This window comes from Scyliorhinus torazame, chromosome 8, assembly GCF_047496885.1.
Source record: "Scyliorhinus torazame isolate Kashiwa2021f chromosome 8, sScyTor2.1, whole genome shotgun sequence".
Classification (NCBI taxonomy): domain Eukaryota; kingdom Metazoa; phylum Chordata; class Chondrichthyes; order Carcharhiniformes; family Scyliorhinidae; genus Scyliorhinus; species Scyliorhinus torazame.
The window spans coordinates 269933749-269947500 of record NC_092714.1 but is presented as its reverse complement, the minus strand read 5'-3'; the positions used below and the strand labels follow the sequence as shown (position 1 = coordinate 269947500).

At 47.8% G+C, this 13752-nt stretch overlaps 1 long non-coding RNA gene across 1 annotated transcript; it reads left to right on the top strand.

Moving 5' to 3' along the window:
• Nucleotides 1-615: 615 nt before the first annotated feature.
• On the top strand, nt 616-12568 carry LOC140428635 (uncharacterized). Its single transcript, XR_011948824.1, has 2 exons — nt 616-945; nt 12078-12568. It is a non-coding gene; the product is annotated as an uncharacterized lncRNA (long non-coding RNA).
• The last annotated feature ends 1184 nt before the right edge of the window (nt 12569-13752 follow it).

The following is a 13752-nucleotide window of genomic DNA, read 5'->3' as shown; positions in this document are numbered from 1 at the left end:
ACTGGCACTGGGATGAGGAAATGCCTGGCACTGGGGTGAGGAAATGCCGGGCACTGGGATGAGGAAATGCTGGGCACTGGGATGAGGAAGTGCCTGGCACTGGGATGAGGAAATGCCGGGCACTGGGAATAGGAAATGCCTGGCACTGGGATGAGGAAATGCCGGGCACTGGGAAGAGGAAATGCCGGGCACTGGGAAGAAGAAATGCCGGGCACTGGGGTGAGGAAATGTCGGGCACTGGGATGAGGAAATGCCAGGCACTGGGATGAGGAAATGCCTGGCACTGGGATGAGGAAATGCCGGGCACTGGGATGAGGAAATGCCGGGCACTGGGATGAGGAAATGCCTGGCACTGGGATGAGGAAATGCCGGGCACTGGGATGAGGAAATGCCTGGCACTGGGATGAGGAAATGCCGGGCACTGGGATGAGGAAATGCCAGGCACTGGGATGAGGAAATGCCGGGCACTGGGATGAGGAAATGCCAGGCACTGGGATGAGGAAATGCCGGGCACTGGGATGAGGAAATGCCTGGCACTGGGATGAGGAAATGCCGGGCACTGGGATGAGGAAATGCCTGGCACTGGGATGAGGAAATGCCTGGCAAGGAGAGGTTGTGCTGGGAGCTGTTGGCCCTGAGGCCACTCCTCAGTGAGCTGAGGTCTGTGCCCGGCTGCCCCCAGCTGGCGGAGGCAGGGCGGCGGATACCCCGCCCCCGGAGCCCTCGCCTTGGCTCAGGGAGGCGGGCGCTCCCGACATGGAGCCGCTGCTGAGCAAACTGCGGGACTTCTCCGCCAAAAGCAGCAGGTTCGCGGGCGGGAGAGGCTGGGGCGGCCCGACCGGGCTCTGTGAGGGGCCGGGCGGTCCTGGCATCGACTGGCAGCCGCAGGGCAGGAGGCAGGGGCTGCACATGGACAAGGCGCTGGACTGGCTCCGCTGGCAATTGGTGAGTATGTGCCAGGGAAATGCGGAAGAAAGAGGGAGAAGAAATGCGGGGACACCTCAGCAACACCAACAGTGAGTGTGGGCAGAGAGAGGAAGAACAGGGATTCCCCAAAATAACCCAGGTCTGCAAATCCAGGGAGGCAGAGGGAAAAGAGGAGCAGGATGAGAAAGCAGCAGAGGGGGTGGGAGGAGGTGAGGATTACCTGGCAATCTGGGCCAAAGGTAGGGATTAACCAGGGAATTCCTGGGTCAGAGGTGGAGGAAGGTCAGGTTTCCCCTGGAATGGATCAGTGAGGGAGAGGGTGGGATTGATTCTGGGCGGCCTGGGTCCATCGGGAGAAGAAAACTGGGAAAAACTCAGAGATTCTAAATCAGAGGTTAGGGAAAAGAGCGAGGGATGAACAAGGGATGGTCTGGTTCAGAATTAAGGAAAATAGATTTGTAATTACAAGGATTAATCCAGGAATCAGGGGTTAATCAAGTATTGTCTGGAGCAGAGAGTGGGAAAAGCAATGGAATAGCCTGGAACAGGGAGTGGGGAAAGCGATGGAATAGCCTGGAGCAGGGATTGGGAAAAGTGATGGGATAGCCTGGAGCAGAGAGTGGGAAAAGTGATGGAATAGCCTGGAGCAGGGAGTGGGAAAAGTGATGGGATAGCCTGGAGCAGAGAGTGGGAAAAGAGATGGGATAGCCCGGAGCAGAGAGTGGGAAAAGTGATGGAGTAGCCTGGAGCAGAGAGTGGGAAAAGAGATGGGATAGCCTGGAGCAGAGAGTGGGAAAAGTGATGGAATAGCCTGGAGCAGAGAGTGGGAAAAGCGATGGAATAGCCCGGAACAGAGAGTGGGAAAAGCGATGGGATAGCCTGGAGCAGAGAGTGGGAAAAGTGATGGAATAGCCTGGAGCAGAGAGTGGGAAAAGCGATGGGATACCTGGAGCAGAGAGTGAGAAAAGCGATGGGATAGCCTGGGGCAGAGAGTGGGAAAAGTGATGGGATACCTGGAGCAGAGAGTGGGAAAAGTGATGGGATACCTGGAGCAGAGAGTGAGAAAAGCGATGGGATACCTGGAGCAGAGAGTGGGAAAAGCGATGGGATAGCCTGGAGCAGAGAGTGGGAAAAGTGATGGAATAGCCTGGAGCAGAGAGTGGGAAAAGCGATGGGATAGCCTGGGGCAGAGAGTGGGAAAAGTGATGGGATACCTGGAGCAGGGAGTGGGGAAAGCGATGGGATACCTGGAGCAGAGAGTGGGGAAAAGCGATGGAATAGCCTGGAACAGGGAGTGGGGAAAGCGATGGGATAGCCTGGAGCAGAGTGTGGGAAAAGCGATGGGATACCTGGAACAGAGAGTGGGAAAAGCGATGGAATAGCCTGGAGCCTGGAGTGGGAAAAGCAATGGAATAGCCTGGAACAGGGAGTGGGGAAAGCGATGGAATAGCCTGGAGCAGGGAGTGGGAAAAGTGATGGGATAGCCTGGAGCAGAGAGTGGGAAAAGTGATGGAATAGCCTGGAGCAGGGAGTGGGAAAAGTGGTGGGATAGCCTGGAGCAGAGAGTGGGAAAAGAGATGGGATAGCCCGGAGCAGAGAGTGGGAAAAGTGATGGAATAGCCTGGAGCAGAGAGTGGGAAAAGAGATGGGATAGCCTGGAGCAGAGAGTGGGAAAAGTGATGGAATAGCCTGGAGCAGAGAGTGGGAAAAGCGATGGAATAGCCCGGAACAGAGAGTGGGAAAAGCGATGGGATAGCCTGGAGCAGAGAGTGGGAAAAGTGATGGAATAGCCTGGAGCAGAGAGTGGGAAAAGCGATGGGATACCTGGAGCAGAGAGTGAGAAAAGCGATGGGATAGCCTGGGGCAGAGAGTGGGAAAAGTGATGGGATACCTGGAGCAGAGAGTGGGAAAAGTGATGGGATACCTGGAGCAGAGAGTGAGAAAAGCGATGGGATACCTGGAGCAGAGAGTGGGAAAAGCGATGGGATAGCCTGGAGCAGAGAGTGGGAAAAGTGATGGAATAGCCTGGAGCAGAGAGTGGGAAAAGCGATGGGATAGCCTGGGGCAGAGAGTGGGAAAAGTGATGGGATACCTGGAGCAGGGAGTGGGGAAAGCGATGGGATACCTGGAGCAGAGAGTGGGGAAAAGCGATGGAATAGCCTGGAACAGGGAGTGGGGAAAGCGATGGGATAGCCTGGAGCAGAGTGTGGGAAAAGCGATGGGATACCTGGAACAGAGAGTGGGAAAAGCGATGGAATAGCCTGGAGCCTGGAGTGGGAAAAGCGATGGAATAGCCTTGAGCAGAGAGTGGGAAAAGCGATGGGATAGCCTGGAGCAGAGAGTGGGAAAAGCGATGGGATAGCCTGGAGCAGAGAGTGGGAAAAGCGATGGGATAGCCTGGAGCAGAGAGTGGGAAAAGCGATGGGATAGCCTGGAACAGGGAGTGGGGAAAGCGATGGAATAGCCTGGAGCAGGGAGTGGGAAAAGCGATGGAATAGCCCGGAACAGAGAGTGGGAAAAGCGATGGAATAGCCTGGAGCAGAGAGTGGGGAAAGTGATGGGATACCTGGAGCAGAGAGTGGGAAAAGCGATGGGATAGCCTGGAGCAGAGAGTGGGAAAAGTGATGGGATACCTGGAGCAGAGAGTGGGAAAAGCGATGGGATACCTGGAGCAGGGAGTGGGGAAAGCGATGGGATAGCCTGGGGCAGAGAGTGGGAAAAGTGATGGGATACCTGGAGCAGAGAGTGGGAAAAGCGATGGGATACCTGGAGCAGGGAGTGGGGAAAGCGATGGGATAGCCTGGAGCAGAGACTGGGAAAAGCGATGGGATACCTGGAACAGGGAGTGGGGAAAGCGATGGGATAGCCTGGGGCAGAGAGTGGGAAAAGTGATGGGATACCTGGAGCAGAGAGTGGGAAAAGCGATGGGATACCTGGAGCAGGGAGTGGGGAAAGCGATGGGATAGCCTGGGGCAGAGAGTGGGAAAAGTGATGGGATACCTGGAGCAGAGAGTGGGAAAAGCGATGGGATACCTGGAGCAGGGAGTGGGGAAAGTGATGGAATAGCCTGGGGCAGAGAGTGGGAAAAGTGATGGGATACCTGGAGCAGAGAGTGGGAAAAGCGATGGGATACCTGGAGCAGGGAGTGGGGAAAGCGATGGGATAGCCTGGGGCAGAGAGTGGGAAAGGCGATGGGATAGGCTGGAGCAGAGAGTGGGAAAAGCGATGGGATAGCCTGGAGCAGAGAGTGGGAAAAGTGATGGAATAGCCTGGGGCAGAGAGTGGGAAAAGTGATGGGATACCTGGAGCAGAGAGTGGGAAAAGCGATGGGATACCTGGAGCAGGGAGTGGGGAAAGCGATGGGATAGCCTGGGGCAGAGAGTGGGAAAGGCGATGGGATAGCCTGGAGCAGAGAGTGGGAAAAGTGATGGGATAGCCTGGAGCAGAGAGTGGGAAAAGCGATGGGATACCTGGAGCAGAGAGTGGGGAAAAGCGATGGAATAGCCTGGAACAGGGAGTGGGGAAAGCGATGGGATACCTGGAACAGAGAGTGGGAAAAGCGATGGAATAGCCTGGAGCCTGGAGTGGGAAAAGCGATGGGATAGCCTGGAGCAGAGAGTGGGAAAAGCGATGGGATAGCCTGGAACAGGGAGTGGGGAAAGCGATGGGATAGCCTGGAGCAGTGAGTGGGAAAAGCGATGGGATACCTGGAGCAGAGAGTGGGAAAAGCGATGGGATACCTGGAGCAGAGAGCGGGGAAAGTGATGGGATATCCTGGAGCAGATGGGAACAGAAATGGAATAGTCTGGAGCAGAGCGGGAAAAGTGATGGAATAGCCTGGAGCAGAGCGGGCAAAGAGATGGGAAAACCTGGAGCAGAGAGTGGAGAGGGCTGTTTAGCACAGGGCTAAATTGCTGGCTTTGAAAGCAGACCAAGGCAAACCAGCAGCACGGTTCAATTCCCCTACCAGCCTCCCCGAACAGGTGCCGGAATGTGGCGACTAGGGGCTTTTCACAGTAACTTCATTTGAAGCCTACTTGTGACAATAAGCAATTTTCATTAGAGTGAGAAAGAATTAGGAATAATTCAACTCAAGGGTCGAAATGGGAGGGGGCAGATTATACTGTAATAGTTCAGTAAATTAATTGAACTATATCCTCCTATTAATGACTTGAATTCAAATATTGTTAATTAGTGTGGAGAATGCAGGAAGAGTTGCAAAGGATTTCCACAGTGTATAAATGTGTCTGACATTACCCTGGTACAAGGGGAGTCAGCCTCTTTCGTTTCTGCTCCAGAATCATACTGTACAAAAAGAACTCTCATATAAATTATGGTGTTAACATGCAAATGAAGAATGCATGTCTGTCTGTGGTTTTATATTTCAGATAATTCAGATATTGTAAGGGTACAGCAGTCCTGTAATTCCAATACTGGATTCGTTATCTAGAATCTGAGTCCCACAGTAACGTGTTGTCAAATTCAACAACCAATCTGTTTAATTTGTAGGATGATGTTAAAAATTGCTATTTTGTTAAAATCATCTGGGGCTGGATTCTCCAGTCGCAGACGCCGAAAGCGTGTTCGGCAAACAGCCGGACAATCCAAATTCCCGCTGAAATCGGGGGTGGCACCGGTTTCACGGTGCTCCGCCCTCTCCAAAGTGTATGGCGCGCCACGTATCGATGACCTCAGGACATTGCCTGATACTTGTGGTGTCATCCGTCGGGAACTCGGCGTGGCGGAGCGCTGCCACAGTCGGGGAGGGACAATCCACAGACAGGAGGGAACATATTCGGGGCTAAGAGCACTGTGGTGGGGCGGTCCGGGGCGCACGAGTCGGCCGAGGGGGGGACGGACTATTTCGCGGGCCGGGTCTGCGAGCCGTCTCCGCCATGATGCATAACACGGCCATGGACACGGCAATTCTCCACGCCATATCGGCAGCTAGAGCTGGGTACTCTACACTGCCTCCCTGCTAGCCCCCAGCAAAACGGGGAATCGGTGGCCATTTTGCACCAGTTTTCCACCGTTCCCACACCGCCGTGGGGGACATAGTGCCAGAATCGGATAATACAGCCCGTGATTTTTGCAGTTCGTTACAATTAGCTTCACTAATGCCTTTTGGGGAGGGAAGGGACCTTTTGGTAGGAATAACAGCAAAAGGGATTATTATTTAAATAAAATATTAAAACATGCCGCTGCGCAGAGAGACCTGGGTGTGCTAGCGCATGAGTCGCAAAAAGTTGGTTTACAGGTGCAACAGGTGAGTAAGAAGGCAAATGGAGTTTTGTCCTTCATTGCTAGAGGGATGAAGTTTAAGACTAGAGGGATGACGTTTAAGACTAGGGAGGTTAAGCTGCAATTGTATAAGGTGTTAGTGAGGCCACACCTGGAGTATTGCGTTCAGTTTTGGCCTCCTTACCTGAGAAAGGACGTACTGGCGCTGGAGGGTGTGCAGAGGAGATTCACTAGGTTAATCCCAGAGCTGAAGAGGTTGGATTACGAGGAGAGGTTGAGTAGACTGGGACTGTACTCGGAATTTAGAATGATGAGGGGGGATCATATAGAAACATATAAAATTATGAAGGGAATAGATAGGATAGATGCGGGCAGGTTGTTTCCACTGGCGGCTGAAAGTAGAACTAGAGGGCATAGCCTCAAAATACGGGGAAGTAGATTTAGGACTGAGTTTAGGAGGAACTTCTTCACCCAAAGGGTTGTGAATCTATGGAATTCCTTGCCCAGTGAATCAGTTGAGTCTCCTTCATTAAATATTTTTAAGATAAAGATAGATAGTTTTTTGAAGAATAAAGGGATTAAGGGTTATGGTGTTCGGGTTGGAAAGTGGAGCTGAGTCCACAAAAGATCAGCCATGATCTCATTGAATGACGGAGCAGGCTCGAGGGGCCAGATGGCCTACTCCTGCTCCTAGTTCTTATGTTCTTATATTCCCACCCTTTACCACCCGACAGGTGACTGCAGTTCTCCATTATGTGACTGGTTGAATTTTAACTCACAGGTGGGAATTTTATTGAAAGACTGGCCTGTTCAGGCGAGGTAACGGGAAGCCTGGCTAATAGCTTGAGACCCATTCTCATCCTGCTAATGATTCAAACAGAAAGTCAATGTGACCTGAATGCCCAGCTCTTAAAACAGGGCATTGCTGGGAGAGCAGGCGCGTGTTCCGCAACCCAAGATGAGGTAAGATGTATGTAACAGGATAAGCCTGGGTCAGGGATGGACCAAGGTTGCCTTGTGGGCCAAGAGGTAAACTCCTGTTCTGGAAAGAAACCAGAAGAAAAAACTTGTCTTGCCCTTTTACGCGCTGCCGGCTATTCCTCTTCGTTTAGTTTGGTTTGGGATGTCACATGTGTTCCCCCATTCAGGCCTCAAATAGCGTAACCAGATTAAAATAGCAAATCTATGGTTTATATTAATGACTTGGATGAAGAGATTGACTGTATTGTCACCAGATTTGTTGAAGGTGAAAAGACAAGTAGGAAAGCAAGATGTGAGGAGGAAACACAGAAAAGAGATATACAGAGGATCAGTGAGTCGGCAAAACATTGACAGTTGTCCACTTTGGCCAGAAGAATAGAAAAACAAAATACTATTAAATGGAGAGAGATTCCAGAATCCTGTACTACAGAGAGATCTGGGTCACCCTGTACATGAATCACTAAATGTCAACATACAGGTCGAGCAAGTGCTTAGGAAATCAAACAGAATGTTTGCCTTTATTGAAAGGGAGGTGGAGTATAAAAGTAGGAAAGTCTTGGTACAATTGTACAATTGAAACCACACCTAGAATACCGTGCACAGTTTTATTCACCTTACCCGAGGAGAGACATATTTGCATTGGAAGCATTTCAGAGTAAGTTCAAGAGGTTGATTTATGCGATGAAGGATTTATCATAGAATCACAGAATTCCTACAGTGCAGAAGGAGGCCATTCAGCCCATCAGGTCTGCATCGACCCTCAGAGAGAGCACCCCACCTAGGCCCACTCCCACACCCCAACCCCATAACCTCACCTAACCTTTAGACACTTAGGAGCCACCGTGCCACCCTGAAATCTCTCTCCATTCAAATAGAACATGATCTTATCTTCCAATAGGGGTGGGACGTAATCGAAAGCCCTTTGAAAATCCAAATACATCACATTTACTGATTTCTCTGTATCTAGTCTGCCAGTAACATCCTCAAAATAAACTCCAACAGGTTTGTCAGATATAATTTTCCTGTCACAACTCCATGTTGACTCTGCCCAATCAGATCATTATTTCTAAGTGTCCAGTAGTTATTACATCCTTTATATTAGATTCTCGTATTTTCCCTACCACTCTCATCGGGCTGGTAGGTCTGCAATTCCCCATTTCTCTGATCCTCTGTTCGGAAACAGTGGGGTTACATTTGCAACCTTCCAACCTGCAGGCACCATTCAAGAATCTATAGAATGTTGAAAGATGACCATCAATACATCCACTATTTCTACAGCCACCTCCTTCAACTCTCTGGGATGTAGATCATTGATGAATCAGGGATTTATCAACTTTCAATGCCATTAATTTCTGCAGTATTACCTTTTTATTGATACTAATTTCTTTCAGTTCCTCTTTCCTGTTAGTCCCTCGGTGCTCCATTATTTCTGGGGAGATTATTTGCATTTTCTTCCATGATGATAGACACAAAGTAATTGTTTTAGCTTCTTTGCAAATTCCCTATTCCCATTATAGATTCTCCTGCCTCCATCTATTGTGGACCCACAATTGCGTTAGCTAATATTTTCGTTTTTACATACATATAGAAGCTTTTACAGTTTACTTTTATGTTTCTTATGTTCATATTCGATTTTCTCTTTATTTATCAGTTTATTGGTGCTTTGTTAAATTCTAAAATTCTCCCATTATTCAAGCCTACTTTTTTTGCCTATTTTATAAGCCTTTTATCGAGATCTGATACAATCTTTAACTTCAATGGTTGACTCAATTTTCCTGTTTTCTTTGTGCTGTAAAGGAATGCTGTAAGCCATGTATTAATTTTTTAAATACTCGCCATTGCCTGTCAACTATTAGCTTTTAATGTATTTTCTGAAATCCAACGCTGTCAACTTGCCCTCATAACTTCATAATTACCTTTGTTTAGACTTCTGAACCCAGTTTTAGATTGAACTACATTGTTTTCAAACTGAATGGAAAATTCCATCTTATTATAGTCTCGCTTCCCTAAAGTTTCTTTTACAAGCTTGCTAATTAGCCTTTTCACATTGCACAATAGCATGTTCTCTTGTTGCTTTCTCAGCATGCTGCTCTAGAAAACCATCTTGTACACATTCCAGGAATTCATCCTCCACAGTGTCAGATTTACCCAGTCTGCTTTATACGTAGATTGAAGTAACCCATAATTATTATGATTATATCAAACAGTTGCTTGACTAGTATGTGGGACAACACTCTCAATTTTGGCACAGGCCCCCAGATGTTGGTAAGAACTTTACAGGGTTGACAGGGCATATGTGTGTTGTCTCTTTTGGTGCAAATGATGTTTGTTGAGGGTTATATATTGGCCAGGACACTGCGTGGGGAGAACTCCTCTGCCATTCTTCAAAGTAGATGGAATCTTTTAGATCCTCAATTTAACAACTCACCGATAGAACACTACCCAATGGTTCAAGAAGGTGGCCCATTGCAAGTATCTCCAGGCTGCCAGCGATGGCCAATAAACACTTGTCTTGCCTGCTGCATGTACATCCCAAGAATGAGTAATAATTTTTAAAAATTAAGCAAACAAATGCAAATTGAGGTTTGGGATGTGCAATGTGTAACGTGTCATTGCTTGGCTTAAATGCAAACATCAGATGCCCGTTTCAAGCTGTGTAGCCCACTCTTAAATACAAATTGAACTGTTCTGTGTTTGTAAATTCTAGTGAATTGCACTCAGATCTGATCTTCTGATTTGCTCTCTTTTAAGCAGAGGTTCTGGCTCCTCCAAGCTGCTTTAGTGAATAAATCAAAGATATGTAACTGTTAATTGTTCACCTCCAATCGCAATGATGGATTTTTCAGAGACTATGGAAACATGGGCTTTATAAATAGGGATATGGAATACAAAAACACGTTCTCCCCGTGTCTGCATGGTTTCCTCCGGGTGCTCCGGTTTCTTTCCACAGTCCAAAGATGTGCAGGTTAGGTGGATTGGCCGTGCCAAATTGCCCCTTAGTGTCCAACGGTCAGTTGAGTTTTGTGAGGGCCATGAAGAATCCAGCACGAGTTTGTAGAGACAAACAGAAAGTAACTCTATTTACAACAATATGTACACGGAGCCAATAGCTTACGTCTGGTACCCTCTTTAGCCGGAATCACACTGGTCAGCTCTATTTATATAGCTGTACTGCTAATGACTGTCGTCGTCTTCCCCCCCCCCCCCCTCCCCCCCCCAACCCTCATTGGGGGAGCTCATATTTCCCGAGAAACTTGGGGTAACCAATTGTCCTCAGCCAAGTGGATCTGAGCAGGTTGTAACAGTGAGGTTACAGGGATAGGGAAGGGGAGTGGGCCTAGGTTAGGGTGCTCTTTCTGAGGGTCGGTGCAGACCTGATGGGCCAAATGGCCTTCTTCTGCACTGTAGGGATTCCATGAATCTTTGGTTATGATGAGCCTTTATAAAATAGTGATCGGCCTCAATTAGTATATTGTATCCAATTCTGGACCTGATAATTAAGAGGGATGTGAAGGCATTAGAGAGGGCACAGAAAAGATTTGCTAGATTGGTTGCTGGGATGAATAATTTCAGCGCTAAAGATAGATTAGAGAAGCTGGGACTGTTTTCCTGAGGAAAGAGAAGAGTAGACTTGATGGAGATCTTCAAACTCACGAGGGGTCTCGACGGAGTAGATCGGGACATACTGTTTCATTGGTGGAAAGGTCAAGAACCGTTGGGGCTGGTTTAGCACACTGGACTAAATTGCTGGCTTTTAAAGCAGACCAAGGTAGGCCAGCAGCATGGTTCGATTCCCGTACCAGGCGCCGGAATGTGGGGGCTAGGGGCTTTTCACAGTAACATAATTTGAAGCCTACTTGTGACAATAAGCGATTTTCATCATTTCATTTTTCAAGAACCAGAGGACAATGATTTAAGGTGAAAGGCAAAAGAACCAATGGCGACATGAGGAAAACCTTTTCAACACAGCCAGTGAGTAGGACCTGGAATGCGCTGCCTGAGCATGTGGTGGAGGCAGATTCAGTTGTGATTTTCAAAAGGGTATTGGATAATTATCTGAAGAGATACATTGTGGCAGGGCAATGGGGGAAATCAGGGAGGTGGATCAAGCTGAGTTGCTTTGGCAGAGAGCCAGGACAGACACGTCAGACGAATGGCCTCCTTTTCTGCTGTAATCGTTCTGTGATTCTATAGCTGATATTTACCCAAAATGGGCAAGAAAAGCTAAAGCTGATGTAACCAGGATATCAGAGAGACTCTAGCCTGATGAACTATTCGGCCTGTTTGGTAACCTAATCAAATCTGTTTTTTCTGAGTATTTCACTAGTTAGTTTTCGTTCTAAAATCCGGGAAGCTTTCTTTTAAATTTATTTCTTCACTGTGTTGAGATCAAGGCTCATCGCACCGTCCCTAATATTAACTCGTTCTCTCCCAGGATCTCAAAACTGTGGGTGTCTTCCTCTGTCTTTCTTCCTCCTATCACCAACAAGCTCTTAAACCACAAGCTTTGTGCCATCTAATTGCAACTTCATGATTGATATCATCATCTCACCTCCTCTTCTCAACTGTGCTTGTTGTCCCAGGGCAAGGGGACGGCCATTTTGGACTGAGGTGAAGGGAGATTTCTTCACTCAGAGGTTTGTGAATCTTTGGAATTCTCCACCCCAGAGGGACGTGGATGCCCAATCGTTGCAGATATTCAAGATGGTGATCAATTGAGTTTTGAACGCAAAGGAACTCGATGGATGTGGGGTTAGTATGGGAAAGTGGAGTTGATGAAGTAATGACTGGCAGAGCAGGTTCGAGGAGTCATGCGGCCTCCTCCGACTCCTATTTACGATGTTTTAACGGTGGGAGGATAGGGCTTTGGCCCTATGACTCAGCTTCTCAGTAAATAAAGATCCTAACCCAACCTTTATAATTCACAGACGGAAATGCGCTTCCAGAATCAGACCATGGTGAAACAGTTGTTGGAGATTCACACTGGGATTCAGGAGTTGAAGAAAGAATACAATAGTGACCATGATCTGTCAGTCTTAGAGAGCGACAGTGAGGACTCTGAAGATGATGACAGTTTAAACCGCTCTCAGCCTAACCCCAGGCGACTGACCCAGAGACACAATCGCAGAAACTCTGTACCCTGAGCAAACCTGTGGTGGGTTGAGTGCCATAATTCATGCCAGCATAACACGCTGTGTCTTTGCAGCCGGATCACTGAAACATTGACAAGTGCTACATAACTGCTGTAAATTATTTTGAATATTGTATATTTTGTAAGATTGTTCTATCGCAGTTTATTACAACCGATTTCATGTTATGTGAGGGACATGGTCGGATTCCATGGAGCTGATAAAATATCAACATCATCCCCATTAATTCTGACAAAGAATAAAGTGTAACCAGTGGACTATTCAGTCAATGATTTTGTACGATTCTTGGTTTTATTCCCTTTGCAAATAGAAGTGCATTAATGAATACAGATATATCCATTCCTGCCCCAGCACTAGCACTTGTTCAGATCATTAATGATGAGCTGATGTAGCATTCTGTAGCTACAAAAATCACAATCGATCACCGTCTTGAATATCTGCAATGGAAAAGTAAGTTAGTTACCAACAATTTTCACACAGGTTCTTCCAAACTCCCACCAGAACTTCAGTGGGAACTTCAGAGAAAGAAGGTAAATGGCCACGTTTGCTGTTTCACCAACATTTTTGTCAATATTATGGCAGCTGATTGGGAGAACTCATGGGAATATTTTATGCCAGCGATGTTAGCAAAGCCGAATGTCTCAAAGTGTTACCACAACAGTTACAGAAGTGAGTTGTACAATGGGGGTCATAGAGTCACAGGGTTTGTACTGCATGGAACAGGCCTTCAACCTATCTTGTCCCTGCCAGCCATCAAGACGTATCTATTCTAATCCCATTTTCCAGCACTTGGTCCATAGCCTTGTATGCTATGGAGTTTCAAGTGCTCAACTCAACACTCTTTAAATGTTGTGAGGTTTCTCGCCCCTATCACCCTTTCAGGCAGTGAGTTCCAGAATTGAACTACCCTCTGGGTGAAAATACTTTTTCTCACATCCCCTCTAAATCTCCTGCCCCTTTCCTTAAATCTGTGCCCGCTGGTTATTCTCTACTCAGGGGACAGGTTCCTCCCTATTAACCCTGTCTATGCCCTTCATAATTTTGTACACCTCGATCAGATCCCCCCCCCCTTACTCTTCTCTGCTCCAAGGAAAACAACCCCAGCCTATTCAGTTTCTCTTGATAGCTGAACTGCTCCAGCCCAGGCAACATCCTGGTGAATCTCCTCTGCACTCTCTCCAGTGCAATCACGTCCGAAAGGGTGTTGACCAGAACTGTACGCAGTACTCCAGCTGGCACCTAACCAGCGTTTTACACAGCTCCATCATAACTTCCCTGCTCTTATATTCTATGCCTCGGTTAATAATGGCAAGAGTCCCATATGCCTTCTTAACCACCTTATCTACCTGTCTGGCTGTCTTCAGGGATCTATGGACATTGTTATGGGCCAGGGTTTAGAAAACTCCAAAGTATATCATGGAGTTCACCTGACCTACAACTGTTTATTGATTTT